This window comes from Bombus affinis, chromosome 9, assembly GCF_024516045.1.
Source record: "Bombus affinis isolate iyBomAffi1 chromosome 9, iyBomAffi1.2, whole genome shotgun sequence".
In the NCBI taxonomy this organism is placed as follows: domain Eukaryota; kingdom Metazoa; phylum Arthropoda; class Insecta; order Hymenoptera; family Apidae; genus Bombus; species Bombus affinis.
The window spans coordinates 2,714,108-2,734,550 of NC_066352.1; the positions used below are offsets into that span (position 1 = coordinate 2,714,108).

General features: G+C 25.4%; 1 long non-coding RNA gene across 4 annotated transcripts in view; it reads left to right on the plus strand.

Moving 5' to 3' along the window:
• Positions 1-1,392: 1,392 nt before the first annotated feature.
• Positions 1,393-20,443, plus strand: part of LOC126920561 (uncharacterized) — a 70,090-nt gene continuing 51,039 nt past the window's right edge. Inside the window, exon 1 of one of the 4 annotated variants that reach the window (XR_007711999.1) lies at positions 1,393-1,596. This is a non-coding gene — a long non-coding RNA (uncharacterized LOC126920561). Of the gene's footprint in view, positions 1,597-7,427; positions 7,477-10,127; positions 10,177-20,443 lie in introns of those variants that run through there. The other 3 variants (XR_007712000.1, XR_007712001.1, XR_007712002.1) reach the window with 3 other exon arrangements.

Below are 20,443 nucleotides of genomic sequence, written 5' to 3' on the forward strand. Positions count from 1 at the left end.
TACAACGCTATTTCACATATCTATGTATATATATATATTATTATATTATTATATATTATTATACTAAATCTTCAGTTGGTTTAGTTGAATGTTCAGTAATGTAATTTTTACAAGGTGGTTTTGTATATTAGATGAGTAGTTGTTCGATATAATAATATGTGTGTATATATATATACATTTCACAATGTAATTTTCCATTATGTAAAATATATATATGCATATGTATATGTGCGCGTATTGTTATTCTCATTGTTTCTCGGATCGTTAATTGGTTGAATATTCCATAATGTGGATTTCGTATATAATTCTCTAGGTTCGTAGAAATGTAAATCTATATATTTATTTCTTTGCGTTTTAATGGTTTAATAACGTATACATACATATATATATATATATATATATATATTATGAATTTTTCCCAAAGATACGCGTACGCATGTGTATATCTATATATGTGTGTGTCGCAGAGTAATCTTGTATACAATTTTCACTTTTATTAGAATGCTGATGTAGTGTAGTATATTTTATTTCTTTTATATTTTATTAGATTACCAATTATTTAGATTCACGAAGTAGGTCACACACACAGATATGCATACACGTGTGTGTATATACATGTGTTTTCGCAGAGAAATCTCATACATTTGAATCGCGGCTTGTTTTATTTATTGGTTCATTTAATTATTTCATTTTATTTGTATTTTATATGTCATTGCTGATTGGTTGTAGTGTTTCTTCTTATTGATTCATTTATTTCATTTTGATTGTCTGTCGTATAATTCTTTTTATTTTGATTGGTTAGTTATTAGTTAATTTATTATTATTGGTCGTGTTTAATTATTCATAAGTTATTGATTCGTGGCGTCACGTGCGGAACGCGGGACGTGACACTATATAACGTTATACGTTGTGTTGTAATACTATATAACGTTATACGTTATAACGTATTACTATATAACATTACACGTTGTATTGCAATACTATATAACGTTACACGTTATAACGTAATACTATATAACTTTATACGTTATAACGTAATACTATATAACGTTATACGTTATAACGTAATACTATATAACGTTTTACGTTATATCGTAATACTATATACCTCTATTCGTTATAACGTAATACTATATACCTCTATTCGTTATAACGTAATACTATATAACGTTTTACGTTGTATGGTAATAGTATATAACGTTACACGTTATAACGTAATACAATATAACGTTATACGTTATAACGTAATACTATATAACGTTATACGTTATAACGTAATACTATATACCTCTATTCGTTATAACGTAATACTATATACCTTTATTCGTTATAGCGTAATACTATATAACGTTATACGTTGTATGGTAACAGTATATAACTTTACACGTTATAACGTAATACTATATAACGTTACACGTTGTATAGTAATAGTATATAACGTTATACGTTATATCGTAATAGTATATAACGCTATGCGTTATAACGTAATACTATATAACGTTATACGTTATAACGTAATACTATATAACCTTATACGTTATAACGCAATACTATATAACGTTACACGTTGTATAGTAATAGTATATAACGTTATACGTTATATCGTAATAGTATATAACGCTATGCGTTATAACGTAATACTATATAACGTTATACGTTATAACGTAATACTATATAACCTTATACGTTATAACGCAATACTATATAACGTTACACGTTGTATAGTTATAGTATATAACGATATAGCTTATATCCTAATAGTATATAACGTTACACGTTATAACGTAATACTATATAACATTATGCGTTATAACGTAATACCATATAACGTTGTACGTTATAGCGTAACACTATATAACGTTATACGTTATAACGTAATACTATGTAACGTTACACGTTGTATAGTTATAGTATATAACGTTTTACGTTATATAGTAATAGTATATAACGTTATACGTTATAACGTAATACTATATAACATTACACGTTGTATTGTAATAGTATATAACGTGGTAGGCTATAACGTAATACTGTTTAACGTTATACGTTATAACGTAATACTATACAACGTTATACGTTATAACGTAATTCTTTATAACGTTACACGTTATATCGTAATAGAATATAACGCTATACGTTATAACGTAATACTATATAACGTTATACGTTATGACGTAATACTATATAACGTTATACGTTATAACGTAATACTATATAACGTTATACGTTATAACGTAATACTATATAACGTTGTACGTTATAACGTAATACTATATAACATTATGCGTTATAACGTAATACCATATAACGTTGTACGTTATAGCGTAACACTATATAACGTTATACGTTATAACGTAATACTATGTAACGTTACACGTTGTATAGTTATAGTATATAACGTTTTACGTTATATCGTAATGGTATATAACGCTATACGTTGTAACGTAATACTAAATAACGTTATACGTTATATCGTAATTGTATATAACGCTATACGTTATAACGTAATACTATACAACGTTATACGTTGTATGGTTATAGTATATAACTATATTGCTTATATCGTAATAGTATATAACGTTACACGTTATGACGTAATACTATATAACGTTTTACGTTATATCGTAATACTACATATCTTTATTCGTTATAATGTAATACTATATAACGTTTTACGTTGTATAGTAATAGTATATAACGTTACACGTTATAACGTAATACTATATAACGTTACACGTTGTATCGTTATAGTATATAACGTTATACGTTATATCGTAATAGTATATAACGCTATACGTTATAACGTAATACTATATAACTTTATACGTTATAACGTAATACTATATAACGTTATACGTTATAACGTAATACTATATAACGTTTTACGTTATATCGTAATACTATATACCTCTATTCGTTATAACGTAATACTATATAACGTTTTATGTTGTATAGTAATAGTATATAACGTTACACGTTATAACGTAATACTATATAACGTTACACGTTATAACGTAATACTATATAACGTTATACGTTATAACGTAATTCTATATAACATTATACGTTATAACGTAATACTATATAACGTTATACGTTATAACATAATACTGTATAACGTTTTACGTTTTATCGTAATACTATATACCTTTATTCGTTATAGCGTAATACTATATAACGTTATACGTTGTATGGTAACAGTATATAACGTTACACGTTATAACGTAATACTATATAACGTTACACATTGTATAGTTATAGTATATAACGTTACTCGTTATAACGTAATACTATATAACGTTATACGTTATAACGTAATTCTATATAACATTATACGTTATAACGTAATACTATATAACGTTATACGTTATAACATAATACTATATAACGTTACACGTTGTATAGTTATAGTATATAACGATATAGCTTATATCCTAATAGTATATAACGTTACACGTTATAACGTAATACTATATAACATTATGCGTTATAACGTAATACCATATAACGTTGTACGTTATAGCGTAACACTATATAACGTTATACGTTATAACGTAATACTATGTAACGTTACACGTTGTATAGTTATAGTATATAACGTTTTACGTTATATAGTAATAGTATATAACGTTATACGTTATAACGTAATACTATATAACATTACACGTTGTATTGTAATAGTATATAACGTGGTAGGCTATAACGTAATACTGTTTAACGTTATACGTTATAACGTAATACTATACAACGTTATACGTTATAACGTAATTCTTTATAACGTTACACGTTATATCGTAATAGAATATAACGCTATACGTTATAACGTAATACTATATAACGTTATACGTTATGACGTAATACTATATAACGTTATACGTTATAACGTAATACTATATAACGTTATACGTTATAACGTAATACTATATAACGTTGTACGTTATAACGTAATACTATATAACATTATGCGTTATAACGTAATACCATATAACGTTGTACGTTATAGCGTAACACTATATAACGTTATACGTTATAACGTAATACTATGTAACGTTACACGTTGTATAGTTATAGTATATAACGTTTTACGTTATATCGTAATAGTATATAACGCTATACGTTATAACGTAATACTACATAACGTTATACGTTATATCGTAATTGTATATAACGCTATACGTTATAACGTAATACTATATAACGTTATACGTTGTATGGTTATAGTATATAACTATATTGCTTATATCGTAATAGTATATAACGTTACACGTTATGACGTAATACTATATAACGTTTTACGTTATATCGTAATACTACATATCTTTATTCGTTATAATGTAATACTATATAACGTTTTAGGTTGTATAGTAATAGTATATAACGTTACACGTTATAACGTAATACTATATAACGTTACACGTTGTATCGTTATAGTATATAACGTTATACGTTATATCGTAATAGTATATAACGCTATACGTTATAACGTAATACTATATAACTTTATACGTTATAACGTAATACTATATAACGTTATACGTTATAACGTAATACTATATAACGTTTTACGTTATATCGTAATACTATATACCTCTATTCGTTATAACGTAATACTATATAACGTTTTACGTTGTATAGTAATAGTATATAACGTTACACGTTATAACGTAATACTATATAACGTTACACGTTATAACGTAATACTATATAACGTTATACGTTATAACGTAATTCTATATAACATTATACGTTATAACGTAATACTATATAACGTTATACGTTATAACATAATACTGTATAACGTTTTACGTTTTATCGTAATACTATATACCTTTATTCGTTATAGCGTAATACTATATAACGTTATACGTTGTATGGTAACAGTATATAACGTTACACGTTATAACGTAATACTATATAACGTTACACATTGTATAGTTATAGTATATAACGTTACACGTTATAACGTAATACTATATAACGTTATACGTTATAACGTAATTCTATATAACATTATACGTTATAACGTAATACTATATAACGTTATACGTTATAACATAATACTATATAACGTTACACGTTGTATAGTTATAGTATATAACGATATAGCTTATATCCTAATAGTATATAACGTTACACGTTATAACGTAATACTATATAACATTATGCGTTATAACGTAATACCATATAACGTTGTACGTTATAGCGTAACACTATATAACGTTATACGTTATAACGTAATACTATGTAACGTTACACGTTGTATAGTTATAGTATATAACGTTTTACGTTATATAGTAATAGTATATAACGTTATACGTTATAACGTAATACTATATAACATTACACGTTGTATTGTAATAGTATATAACGTGGTAGGCTATAACGTAATACTGTTTAACGTTATACGTTATAACGTAATACTATACAACGTTATACGTTATAACGTAATTCTTTATAACGTTACACGTTATATCGTAATAGAATATAACGCTATACGTTATAACGTAATACTATATAACGTTATACGTTATGACGTAATACTATATAACGTTATACGTTATAACGTAATACTATATAACGTTATACGTTATAACGTAATACTATATAACGTTGTACGTTATAACGTAATACTATATAACATTATGCGTTATAACGTAATACCATATAACGTTGTACGTTATAGCGTAACACTATATAACGTTATACGTTATAACGTAATACTATGTAACGTTACACGTTGTATAGTTATAGTATATAACGTTTTACGTTATATCGTAATAGTATATAACGCTATACGTTATAACGTAATACTACATAACGTTATACGTTATATCGTAATTGTATATAACGCTATACGTTATAACGTAATACTATATAACGTTATACGTTGTATGGTTATAGTATATAACTATATTGCTTATATCGTAATAGTATATAACGTTACACGTTATGACGTAATACTATATAACGTTTTACGTTATATCGTAATACTACATATCTTTATTCGTTATAATGTAATACTATATAACGTTTTAGGTTGTATAGTAATAGTATATAACGTTACACGTTATAACGTAATACTATATAACGTTACACGTTGTATCGTTATAGTATATAACGTTATACGTTATATCGTAATAGTATATAACGCTATACGTTATAACGTAATACTATATAACTTTATACATTATAACGTAATACTATATAACGTTATACGTTATAACGTAATACTATATAACGTTATAGGTTATAACGTAATACTATATAACGTTTTACGTTATATCGTAATACTATATACCTTTATTCGTTATAACGTATTACTATATAACGTTACACGTTGTATAGTAATTGTATATAACGTTATACGTTATATCGTAATAGTATATAACGCTATACGTTATAACGTAATACTATATAACGTTATACGTTATATCGTAATAGTATATAACGCTATACGTTATAACGTAATACTATATAACGTTATACGTTATAACGTAATACTATATACCGTTTTACGTTATATCGTAATACTATATAACGTTTTACGTTGTATAGTAATAGTATATAACGTTACACGTTATAACGTAATACTATATAACGTTATACGTTATAACGTAATACTATATAACGTTACACGTTGTATAGTTATAGTAAATAACGTTATAGCTTATATCGTAATAGTATATAACGTTGTACGTTATAACGTAATACTATATAACGTTATACGTTATAACGTAATACTATATAACGTTACACGTTGTATAGTTATAGTATATAACGTTATAGCTTATATCGTAATAGTATATAACGTTGTACGTTATAACGAAATACAATATAACGTTATACGTTATAACGTAATACTATATAACGTTTTACGTTATATCGTAATACTATATACCTTTATTCGTTATAACGCAATACTGTATAACGGTTTACGTTGTATAGTAATAGTATATAACGTTACACGTTGTATCGTTATAGTATATAACGTTATACGTTATATCGTAATAGTATATAACGCTATACGTTATAACGTAATACTATATAACTTTATACGTTATAACGTAATACTATATAACGTTATACGTTATAACGTAATACTATATAACGTTTTACGTTATATCGTAATACTATATACCTCTATTCGTTATAACGTAATACTATATACCTCTATTCGTTATAACGTAATACTATATAACGTTTTACGTTGTATGGTAATAGTATATAACGTTACACGTTATAACGTAATACAATATAACGTTATACGTTATAACGTAATACTATATAACGTTATACGTTATAACGTAATACTATATACCTCTATTCGTTATAACGTAATACTATATACCTTTATTCGTTATAGCGTAATACTATATAACGTTATACGTTGTATGGTAACAGTATATAACTTTACACGTTATAACGTAATACTATATAACGTTACACGTTGTATAGTAATAGTATATAACGTTATACGTTATATCGTAATAGTATATAACGCTATGCGTTATAACGTAATACTATATATCGTTATACGTTATAACGTAATACTATATAACCTTATACGTTATAACGCAATACTATATAACGTTACACGTTGTATAGTTATAGTATATAACGATATAGCTTATATCCTAATAGTATATAACGTTACACGTTATAACGTAATACTATATAACATTATGCGTTATAACGTAATACCATATAACGTTGTACGTTATAGCGTAACACTATATAACGTTATACGTTATAACGTAATACTATGTAACGTTACACGTTGTATAGTTATAGTATATAACGTTTTACGTTATATCGTAATAGTATATAACGCTATACGTTATAACGTAATACTACATAACGTTATACGTTATATCGTAATTGTATATAACGCTATACGTTATAACGTAATACTATACAACGTTATACGTTGTATGGTTATAGTATATAACTATATTGCTTATATCGTAATAGTATATAACGTTACACGTTATGACGTAATACTATATAACGTTTTACGTTATATCGTAATACTACATATCTTTATTCGTTATAATGTAATACTATATAACGTTTTACGTTGTATAGTAATAGTATATAACGTTACACGTTATAACGTAATACTATATAACGTTACACGTTGTATCGTTATAGTATATAACGTTATACGTTATATCGTAATAGTATATAACGCTATACGTTATAACGTAATACTATATAACTTTATACGTTATAACGTAATACTATATAACGTTATACGTTATAACGTAATACTATATAACGTTTTACGTTATATCGTAATACTATATACCTCTATTCGTTATAACGTAATACTATATAACGTTTTACGTTGTATAGTAATAGTATATAACGTTACACGTTATAACGTAATACTATATAACGTTACACGTTATAACGTAATACTATATAACGTTATACGTTATAACGTAATTCTATATAACATTATACGTTATAACGTAATACTATATAACGTTATACGTTATAACATAATACTGTATAACGTTTTACGTTTTATCGTAATACTATATACCTTTATTCGTTATAGCGTAATACTATATAACGTTATACGTTGTATGGTAACAGTATATAACGTTACACGTTATGACGTAATACTATATAACGTTTTACGTTATATCGTAATACTACATATCTTTATTCGTTATAATGTAATACTATATAACGTTTTACGTTGTATAGTAATAGTATATAACGTTACACGTTATAACGTAATACTATATAACGTTACACGTTGTATCGTTATAGTATATAACGTTATACGTTATATCGTAATAGTATATAACGCTATACGTTATAACGTAATACTATATAACTTTATACATTATAACGTAATACTATATAACGTTATACGTTATAACGTAATACTATATAACGTTATAGGTTATAACGTAATACTATATAACGTTTTACGTTATATCGTAATACTATATACCTTTATTCGTTATAACGTATTACTATATAACGTTACACGTTGTATAGTAATTGTATATAACGTTATACGTTATATCGTAATAGTATATAACGCTATACGTTATAACGTAATACTATATAACGTTATACGTTATATCGTAATAGTATATAACGCTATACGTTATAACGTAATACTATATAACGTTATACGTTATAACGTAATACTATATACCGTTTTACGTTATATCGTAATACTATATAACGTTTTACGTTGTATAGTAATAGTATATAACGTTACACGTTATAACGTAATACTATATAACGTTATACGTTATAACGTAATACTATATAACGTTACACGTTGTATAGTTATAGTAAATAACGTTATAGCTTATATCGTAATAGTATATAACGTTGTACGTTATAACGTAATACTATATAACGTTATACGTTATAACGTAATACTATATAACGTTATACGTTATAACGTAATACTATATAACGTTACACGTTGTATAGTTATAGTATATAACGTTATAGCTTATATCGTAATAGTATATAACGTTGTACGTTATAACGAAATACAATATAACGTTATACGTTATAACGTAATACTATATAACGTTTTACGTTATATCGTAATACTATATACCTTTATTCGTTATAACGCAATACTGTATAACGGTTTACGTTGTATAGTAATAGTATATAACGTTACACGTTGTATCGTTATAGTATATAACGTTATACGTTATATCGTAATAGTATATAACGCTATACGTTATAACGTAATACTATATAACTTTATACGTTATAACGTAATACTATATAACGTTATACGTTATAACGTAATACTATATAACGTTTTACGTTATATCGTAATACTATATACCTCTATTCGTTATAACGTAATACTATATACCTCTATTCGTTATAACGTAATACTATATAACGTTTTACGTTGTATGGTAATAGTATATAACGTTACACGTTATAACGTAATACAATATAACGTTATACGTTATAACGTAATACTATATAACGTTATACGTTATAACGTAATACTATATACCTCTATTCGTTATAACGTAATACTATATACCTTTATTCGTTATAGCGTAATACTATATAACGTTATACGTTGTATGGTAACAGTATATAACTTTACACGTTATAACGTAATACTATATAACGTTACACGTTGTATAGTAATAGTATATAACGTTATACGTTATATCGTAATAGTATATAACGCTATGCGTTATAACGTAATACTATAAAACGTTATACGTTATAACGTAATACTATATAACCTTATACGTTATAACGCAATACTATATAACGTTACACGTTGTATAGTTATAGTATATAACGATATAGCTTATATCCTAATAGTATATAACGTTACACGTTATAACGTAATACTATATAACATTATGCGTTATAACGTAATACCATATAACGTTGTACGTTATAGCGTAACACTATATAACGTTATACGTTATAACGTAATACTATGTAACGTTACACGTTGTATAGTTATAGTATATAACGTTTTACGTTATATAGTAATAGTATATAACGTTATACGTTATAACGTAATACTATATAACATTACACGTTGTATTGTAATAGTATATAACGTGGTAGGCTATAACGTAATACTGTTTAACGTTATACGTTATAACGTAATACTATACAACGTTATACGTTATAACGTAATTCTTTATAACGTTACACGTTATATCGTAATAGAATATAACGCTATACGTTATAACGTAATACTATATAACGTTATACGTTATGACGTAATACTATATAACGTTATACGTTATAAGGTAATACTATATAACGTTATACGTTATAACGTAATACTATATAACGTTGTACGTTATAACGTAATACTATATAACATTATGCGTTATAACGTAATACCATATAACGTTGTACGTTATAGCGTAACACTATATAACGTTATACGTTATAACGTAATACTATGTAACGTTACACGTTGTATAGTTATAGTATATAACGTTTTACGTTATATCGTAATAGTATATAACGCTATACGTTATAACGTAATACTACATAACGTTATACGTTATATCGTAATTGTATATAACGCTATACGTTATAACGTAATACTATACAACGTTATACGTTGTATGGTTATAGTATATAACTATATTGCTTATATCGTAATAGTATATAACGTTACACGTTATGACGTAATACTATATAACGTTTTACGTTATATCGTAATACTACATATCTTTATTCGTTATAATGTAATACTATATAACGTTTTACGTTGTATAGTAATAGTATATAACGTTACACGTTATAACGTAATACTATATAACGTTACACGTTGTATCGTTATAGTATATAACGTTATACGTTATATCGTAATAGTATATAACGCTATACGTTATAACGTAATACTATATAACTTTATACGTTATAACGTAATACTATATAACGTTATACGTTATAACGTAATACTATATAACGTTTTACGTTATATCGTAATACTATATACCTCTATTCGTTATAACGTAATACTATATAACGTTTTACGTTGTATAGTAATAGTATATAACGTTACACGTTATAACGTAATACTATATAACGTTACACGTTATAACGTAATACTATATAACGTTATACGTTATAACGTAATTCTATATAACATTATACGTTATAACGTAATACTATATAACGTTATACGTTATAACATAATACTGTATAACGTTTTACGTTTTATCGTAATACTATATACCTTTATTCGTTATAGCGTAATACTATATAACGTTATACGTTGTATGGTAACAGTATATAACGTTACACGTTATAACGTAATACTATATAACGTTACACATTGTATAGTTATAGTATATAACGTTACACGTTATAACGTAATACTATATAACGTTATACGTTATAACGTAATTCTATATAACATTATACGTTATAACGTAATACTATATAACGTTATACGTTATAACGTAATTCTATATAACATTATACATTATAACGTAATACTATATAACGTTATACGTTATAACATAATACTATATAACGTTACACGTTGTATAGTTATAGTATATAACGATATAGCTTATATCCTAATAGTATATAACGTTACACGTTATAACGTAATACTATATAACATTATGCGTTATAACGTAATACCATATAACGTTGTACGTTATAGCGTAACACTATATAACGTTATACGTTATAACGTAATACTATGTAACGTTACACGTTGTATAGTTATAGTATATAACGTTTTACGTTATATAGTAATAGTATATAACGTTATACGTTATAACGTAATACTATATAACATTACACGTTGTATTGTAATAGTATATAACGTGGTAGGCTATAACGTAATACTGTTTAACGTTATACGTTATAACGTAATACTATACAACGTTATACGTTATAACGTAATTCTTTATAACGTTACACGTTATATCGTAATAGAATATAACGCTATACGTTATAACGTAATACTATATAACGTTATACGTTATGACGTAATACTATATAACGTTATACGTTATAACGTAATACTATATAACGTTATACGTTATAACGTAATACTATATAACGTTGTACGTTATAACGTAATACTATATAACATTATGCGTTATAACGTAATACCATATAACGTTGTACGTTATAGCGTAACACTATATAACGTTATACGTTATAACGTAATACTATGTAACGTTACACGTTGTATAGTTATAGTATATAACGTTTTACGTTATATCGTAATAGTATATAACGCTATACGTTATAACGTAATACTACATAACGTTATACGTTATATCGTAATTGTATATAACGCTATACGTTATAACGTAATACTATACAACGTTATACGTTGTATGGTTATAGTATATAACTATATTGCTTATATCGTAATAGTATATAACGTTACACGTTATGACGTAATACTATATAACGTTTTACGTTATATCGTAATACTACATATCTTTATTCGTTATAATGTAATACTATATAACGTTTTACGTTGTATAGTAATAGTATATAACGTTACACGTTATAACGTAATACTATATAACGTTACACGTTGTATCGTTATAGTATATAACGTTATACGTTATATCGCAATAGTATATAACGCTATACGTTATAACGTAATACTATATAACTTTATACGTTATAACGTAATACTATATAACGTTATACGTTATAACGTAATACTATATAACGTTTTACGTTATATCGTAATACTATATACCTCTATTCGTTATAACGTAATACTATATAACGTTTTACGTTGTATAGTAATAGTATATAACGTTACACGTTATAACGTAATACTATATAACGTTACACGTTATAACGTAATACTATATAACGTTATACGTTATAACGTAATTCTATATAACATTATACGTTATAACGTAATACTATATAACGTTATACGTTATAACATAATACTGTATAACGTTTTACGTTTTATCGTAATACTATATACCTTTATTCGTTATAGCGTAATACTATATAACGTTATACGTTGTATGGTAACAGTATATAACGTTACACGTTATAACGTAATACTATATAACGTTACACATTGTATAGTTATAGTATATAACGTTACACGTTATAACGTAATACTATATAACGTTATACGTTATAACGTAATTCTATATAACATTATACGTTATAACGTAATACTATATAACGTTATACGTTATAACATAATACTATATAACGTTACACGTTGTATAGTTATAGTATATAACGATATAGCTTATATCCTAATAGTATATAACGTTACACGTTATAACGTAATACTATATAACATTATGCGTTATAACGTAATACCATATAACGTTGTACGTTATAGCGTAACACTATATAACGTTATACGTTATAACGTAATACTATGTAACGTTACACGTTGTATAGTTATAGTATATAACGTTTTACGTTATATAGTAATAGTATATAACGTTATACGTTATAACGTAATACTATATAACATTACACGTTGTATTGTAATAGTATATAACGTGGTAGGCTATAACGTAATACTGTTTAACGTTATACGTTATAACGTAATACTATACAACGTTATACGTTATAACGTAATTCTTTATAACGCTACACGTTATATCGTAATAGAATATAACGCTATACGTTATAACGTAATACTATATAACGTTATACGTTATGACGTAATACTATATAACGTTATACGTTATAACGTAATACTATATAACATTATGCGTTATAACGTAATACCATATAACGTTGTACGTTATAGCGTAACACTATATAACGTTATACGTTATAACGTAATACTATGTAACGTTACACGTTGTATAGTTATAGTATATAACGTTTTACGTTATATCGTAATAGTATATAACGCTATACGTTATAACGTAATACTACATAACGTTATACGTTATATCGTAATTGTATATAACGCTATACGTTATAACGTAATACTATACAACGTTATACGTTGTATGGTTATAGTATATAACTATATTGCTTATATCGTAATAGTATATAACGTTACACGTTATGACGTAATACTATATAACGTTTTACGTTATATCGTAATACTACATATCTTTATTCGTTATAATGTAATACTATATAACGTTTTAGGTTGTATTGTAATAGTATATAACGTTACACGTTATAACGTAATACTATATAACGTTACACGTTGTATCGTTATAGTATATAACGTTATACGTTATATCGTAATAGTATATAACGCTATACGTTATAACGTAATACTATATAACTTTATACGTTATAACGTAATACTATATAACGTTATACGTTATAACGTAATACTATATAACGTTTTACGTTATATCGTAATACTATATACCTCTATTCGTTATAACGTAATACTATATAACGTTTTACGTTGTATAGTAATAGTATATAACGTTACACGTTATAACGTAATACTATATAACGTTACACGTTATAACGTAATACTATATAACGTTATACGTTATAACGTAATTCTATATAACATTATACGTTATAACGTAATACTATATAACGTTATACGTTATAACATAATACTGTATAACGTTTTACGTTTTATCGTAATACTATATACCTTTATTCGTTATAGCGTAATACTATATAACGTTATACGTTGTATGGTAACAGTATATAACGTTACACGTTATAACGTAATACTATATAACGTTACACATTGTATAGTTATAGTATATAACGTTACACGTTATAACGTAATACTATATAACGTTATACGTTATAACGTAATTCTGTATAACATTATACGTTATAACGTAATACTATATAACGTTATACGTTATAACATAATACTATATAACGTTACACGTTGTATAGTTATAGTATATAACGATATAGCTTATATCCTAATAGTATATAACGTTACACGTTATAACGTAATACTATATAACATTATGCGTTATAACGTAATACCATATAACGTTGTACGTTATAGCGTAACACTATATAACGTTATACGTTATAACGTAATACTATGTAACGTTACACGTTGTATAGTTATAGTATATAACGTTTTACGTTATATAGTAATAGTATATAACGTTATACGTTATAACGTAATACTATATAACATTACACGTTGTATTGTAATAGTATATAACGTGGTAGGCTATAACGTAATACTGTTTAACGTTATACGTTATAACGTAATACTATACAACGTTATACGTTATAACGTAATTCTTTATAACGTTACACGTTATATCGTAATAGAATATAACGCTATACGTTATAACGTAATACTATATAACGTTATACGTTATGACGTAATACTATATAACGTTATACGTTATAACGTAATACTATATAACGTTATACGTTATAACGTAATACTATATAACGTTGTACGTTATAACGTAATACTATATAACATTATGCGTTATAACGTAATACCATATAACGTTGTACGTTATAGCGTAACACTATATAACGTTATACGTTATAACGTAATACTATGTAACGTTACACGTTGTATAGTTATAGTATATAACGTTTTACGTTATATCGTAATAGTATATAACGCTATACGTTATAACGTAATACTACATAACGTTATACGTTATAACGTAATACTATATAACGTTATACGTTATAACGTAATACTATGTAACGTTATACGTTATATCGTAATTGTATATAACGCTATACGTTATAACGTAATACTATACAACGTTATACGTTGTATGGTTATAGTATATAACTATATTGCTTATATCGTAATAGTATATAACGTTACACGTTATGACGTAATACTATATAACGTTTTACGTTATATCGTAATACTACATATCTTTATTCGTTATAATGTAATACTATATAACGTTTTACGTTGTATAGTAATAGTATATAACGTTACACGTTATAACGTAATACTATATAACGTTACACGTTGTATCGTTATAGTATATAACGTTATACGTTATATCGTAATAGTATATAACGCTATACGTTATAACGTAATACTATATAACTTTATACGTTATAACGTAATACTATATAACGTTATACGTTATAACGTAATACTATATAACGTTTTACGTTATATCGTAATACTATATACCTCTATTCGTTATAACGTAATACTATATAACGTTTTACGTTGTATAGTAATAGTATATAACGTTACACGTTATAACGTAATACTATATAACGTTACACGTTATAACGTAATACTATATAACGTTATACGTTATAACGTAATTCTATATAACATTATACGTTATAACGTAATACTATATAACGTTATACGTTATAACATAATACTGTATAACGTTTTACGTTTTATCGTAATACTATATACCTTTATTCGTTATAGCGTAATACTATATAACGTTATACGTTGTATGGTAACAGTATATAACGTTACACGTTATAACGTAATACTATATAACGTTACACATTGTATAGTTATAGTATATAACGTTACACGTTATAACGTAATACTATATAACGTTATACGTTATAACGTAATTCTATATAACATTATACGTTATAACGTAATACTATATAACGTTATACGTTATAACATAATACTATATAACGTTACACGTTGTATAGTTATAGTATATAACGATATAGCTTATATCCTAATAGTATATAACGTTACACGTTATAACGTAATACTATATAACATTATGCGTTATAACGTAATACCATATAACGTTGTACGTTATAGCGTAACACTATATAACGTTATACGTTATAACGTAATACTATGTAACGTTACACGTTGTATAGTTATAGTATATAACGTTTTACGTTATATAGTAATAGTATATAACGTTATACGTTATAACGTAATACTATATAACATTACACGTTGTATTGTAATAGTATATAACGTGGTAGGCTATAACGTAATACTGTTTAACGTTATACGTTATAACGTAATACTATACAACGTTATACGTTATAACGTAATTCTTTATAACGTTACACGTTATATCGTAATAGAATATAACGCTATACGTTATAACGTAATACTATATAACGTTATACGTTATGACGTAATACTATATAACGTTATACGTTATAACGTAATACTATATAACGTTATACGTTATAACGTAATACTATATAACGTTGTACGTTATAACGTAATACTATATAACATTATGCGTTATAACGTAATACCATATAACGTTGTACGTTATAGCGTAACACTATATAACGTTATACGTTATAACGTAATACTATGTAACGTTACACGTTGTATAGTTATAGTATATAACGTTTTACGTTATATCGTAATAGTATATAACGCTATACGTTATAACGTAATACTACATAACGTTATACGTTATATCGTAATTGTATATAACGCTATACGTTATAACGTAATACTATACAACGTTATACGTTGTATGGTTATAGTATATAACTATATTGCTTATATCGTAATAGTATATAACGTTACACGTTATGACGTAATACTATATAACGTTTTACGTTATATCGTAATACTACATATCTTTATTCGTTATAATGTAATACTATATAACGTTTTACGTTGTATAGTAATAGTATATAACGTTACACGTTATAACGTAATACTATATAACGTTACACGTTGTATCGTTATAGTATATAACGTTATACGTTATATCGTAATAGTATATAACGCTATACGTTATAACGTAATACTATATAACTTTATACGTTATAACGTAATACTATATAGCGTTATACGTTATAACGTAATACTATATAACGTTTTACGTTATATCGTAATACTATATACCTCTATTCGTTATAATGTAATACTATATAACGTTTTACGTTGTATAGTAATAGTATATAACGTTACACGTTATAACGTAATACTATATAACGTTACACGTTGTATCGTTATAGTATATAACGTTATACGTTATATCGTAATAGTATATAACGCTATACGTTATAACGTAATACTATATAACTTTATACGTTATAACGTAATACTATATAACGTTATACGTTATAACGTAATACTATATAACGTTTTACGTTATATCGTAATACTATATACCTCTATTCGTTATAACGTAATACTATATAACGTTTTACGTTGTATAGTAATAGTATATAACGTTACACGTTATAACGTAATACTATATAACGTTACACGTTATAACGTAATACTATATAACGTTATACGTTATAACGTAATTCTATATAACATTATACGTTATAACGTAATACTATATAACGTTATACGTTATAACATAATACTGTATAACGTTTTACGTTTTATCGTAATACTATATACCTTTATTCGTTATAGCGTAATACTATATAACGTTATACGTTGTATGGTAACAGTATATAACGTTACACGTTATAACGTAATACTATATAACGTTACACATTGTATAGTTATAGTATATAACGTTACACGTTATAACGTAATACTATATAACGTTATACGTTATAACGTAATACTATATAACGTTATACGTTATATCGTAATAGTATATAACGCTATACGTTATAACGTAATACTATATAACGTTATACGTTATAACGTAATACTATATACCGTTTTACGTTATATCGTAATACTATATAACGTTTTACGTTGTATAGTAATAGTATATAACGTTACACGTTATAACGTAATACTATATAACGTTATACGTTATAACGTAATACTATATAACGTTACACGTTGTATAGTTATAGTAAATAACGTTATAGCTTATATCGTAATAGTATATAACGTTGTACGTTATAACGTAATACTATATAACGTTATACGTTATAACGTAATACTATATAACGTTACACGTTGTATAGTTATAGTATATAACGTTATAGCTTATATCGTAATACTATATAACGTTACACGTTATAACGTAATACTATATAACGTTATACGTTATAACGTAATTCTATATAACATTATACGTTATAACGTAATACTATATAACGTTATACGTTATAACATAATACTATATAACGTTTTACGTTTTATCGTAATACTATATACCTTTATTCGTTATAGCGTAATACTATATAACGTTATACGTTGTATGGTAACAGTATATAACGTTACACGTTATAACGTAATACTATATAACGTTACACATTGTATAGTTATAGTATATAACGTTACACGTTATAACGTAATACTATATAACGTTATACGTTATAACGTAATTCTATATAACATTATACGTTATAACGTAATACTATATAACGTTATACGTTATAACATAATACTATATAACGTTTTACGTTATATCGTAATACTATATACCTTTATTCGTTATAACGTAATACTATATAACGTTTTACGTTGTATAGTAGTAGTATATAACGTTACACGTTATAACGTAATACTATATAACGTTATACGTTATAACGTAATACTATATAACGTTATAGGTTATAACGTAATACTATATAACGTTTTACGTTATATCGTAATACTATATACCTTTATTCGTTATAACGTATTACTATATAACGTTACACGTTGTATAGTAATTGTATATAACGTTATACGTTATATCGTAATAGTATATAACGCTATACGTTATAACGTAATACTATATAACGTTATACGTTATATCGTAATAGTATATAACGCTATACGTTATAACGTAATACTATATAACGTTATACGTTATAACGTAATACTATATACCGTTTTACGTTATATCGTAATACTATATAACGTTTTACGTTGTATAGTAATAGTATATAACGTTACACGTTATAACGTAATACCATATAACGTTATACGTTATAACGTAATACTATATAACGTTACACGTTGTATAGTTATAGTAAATAACGTTATAGCTTATATCGTAATAGTATATAACGTTGTACGTTATAACGTAATACTATATAACGTTATACGTTATAACGTAATACTATATAACGTTACACGTTGTATAGTTATAGTATATAACGTTATAGCTTATAT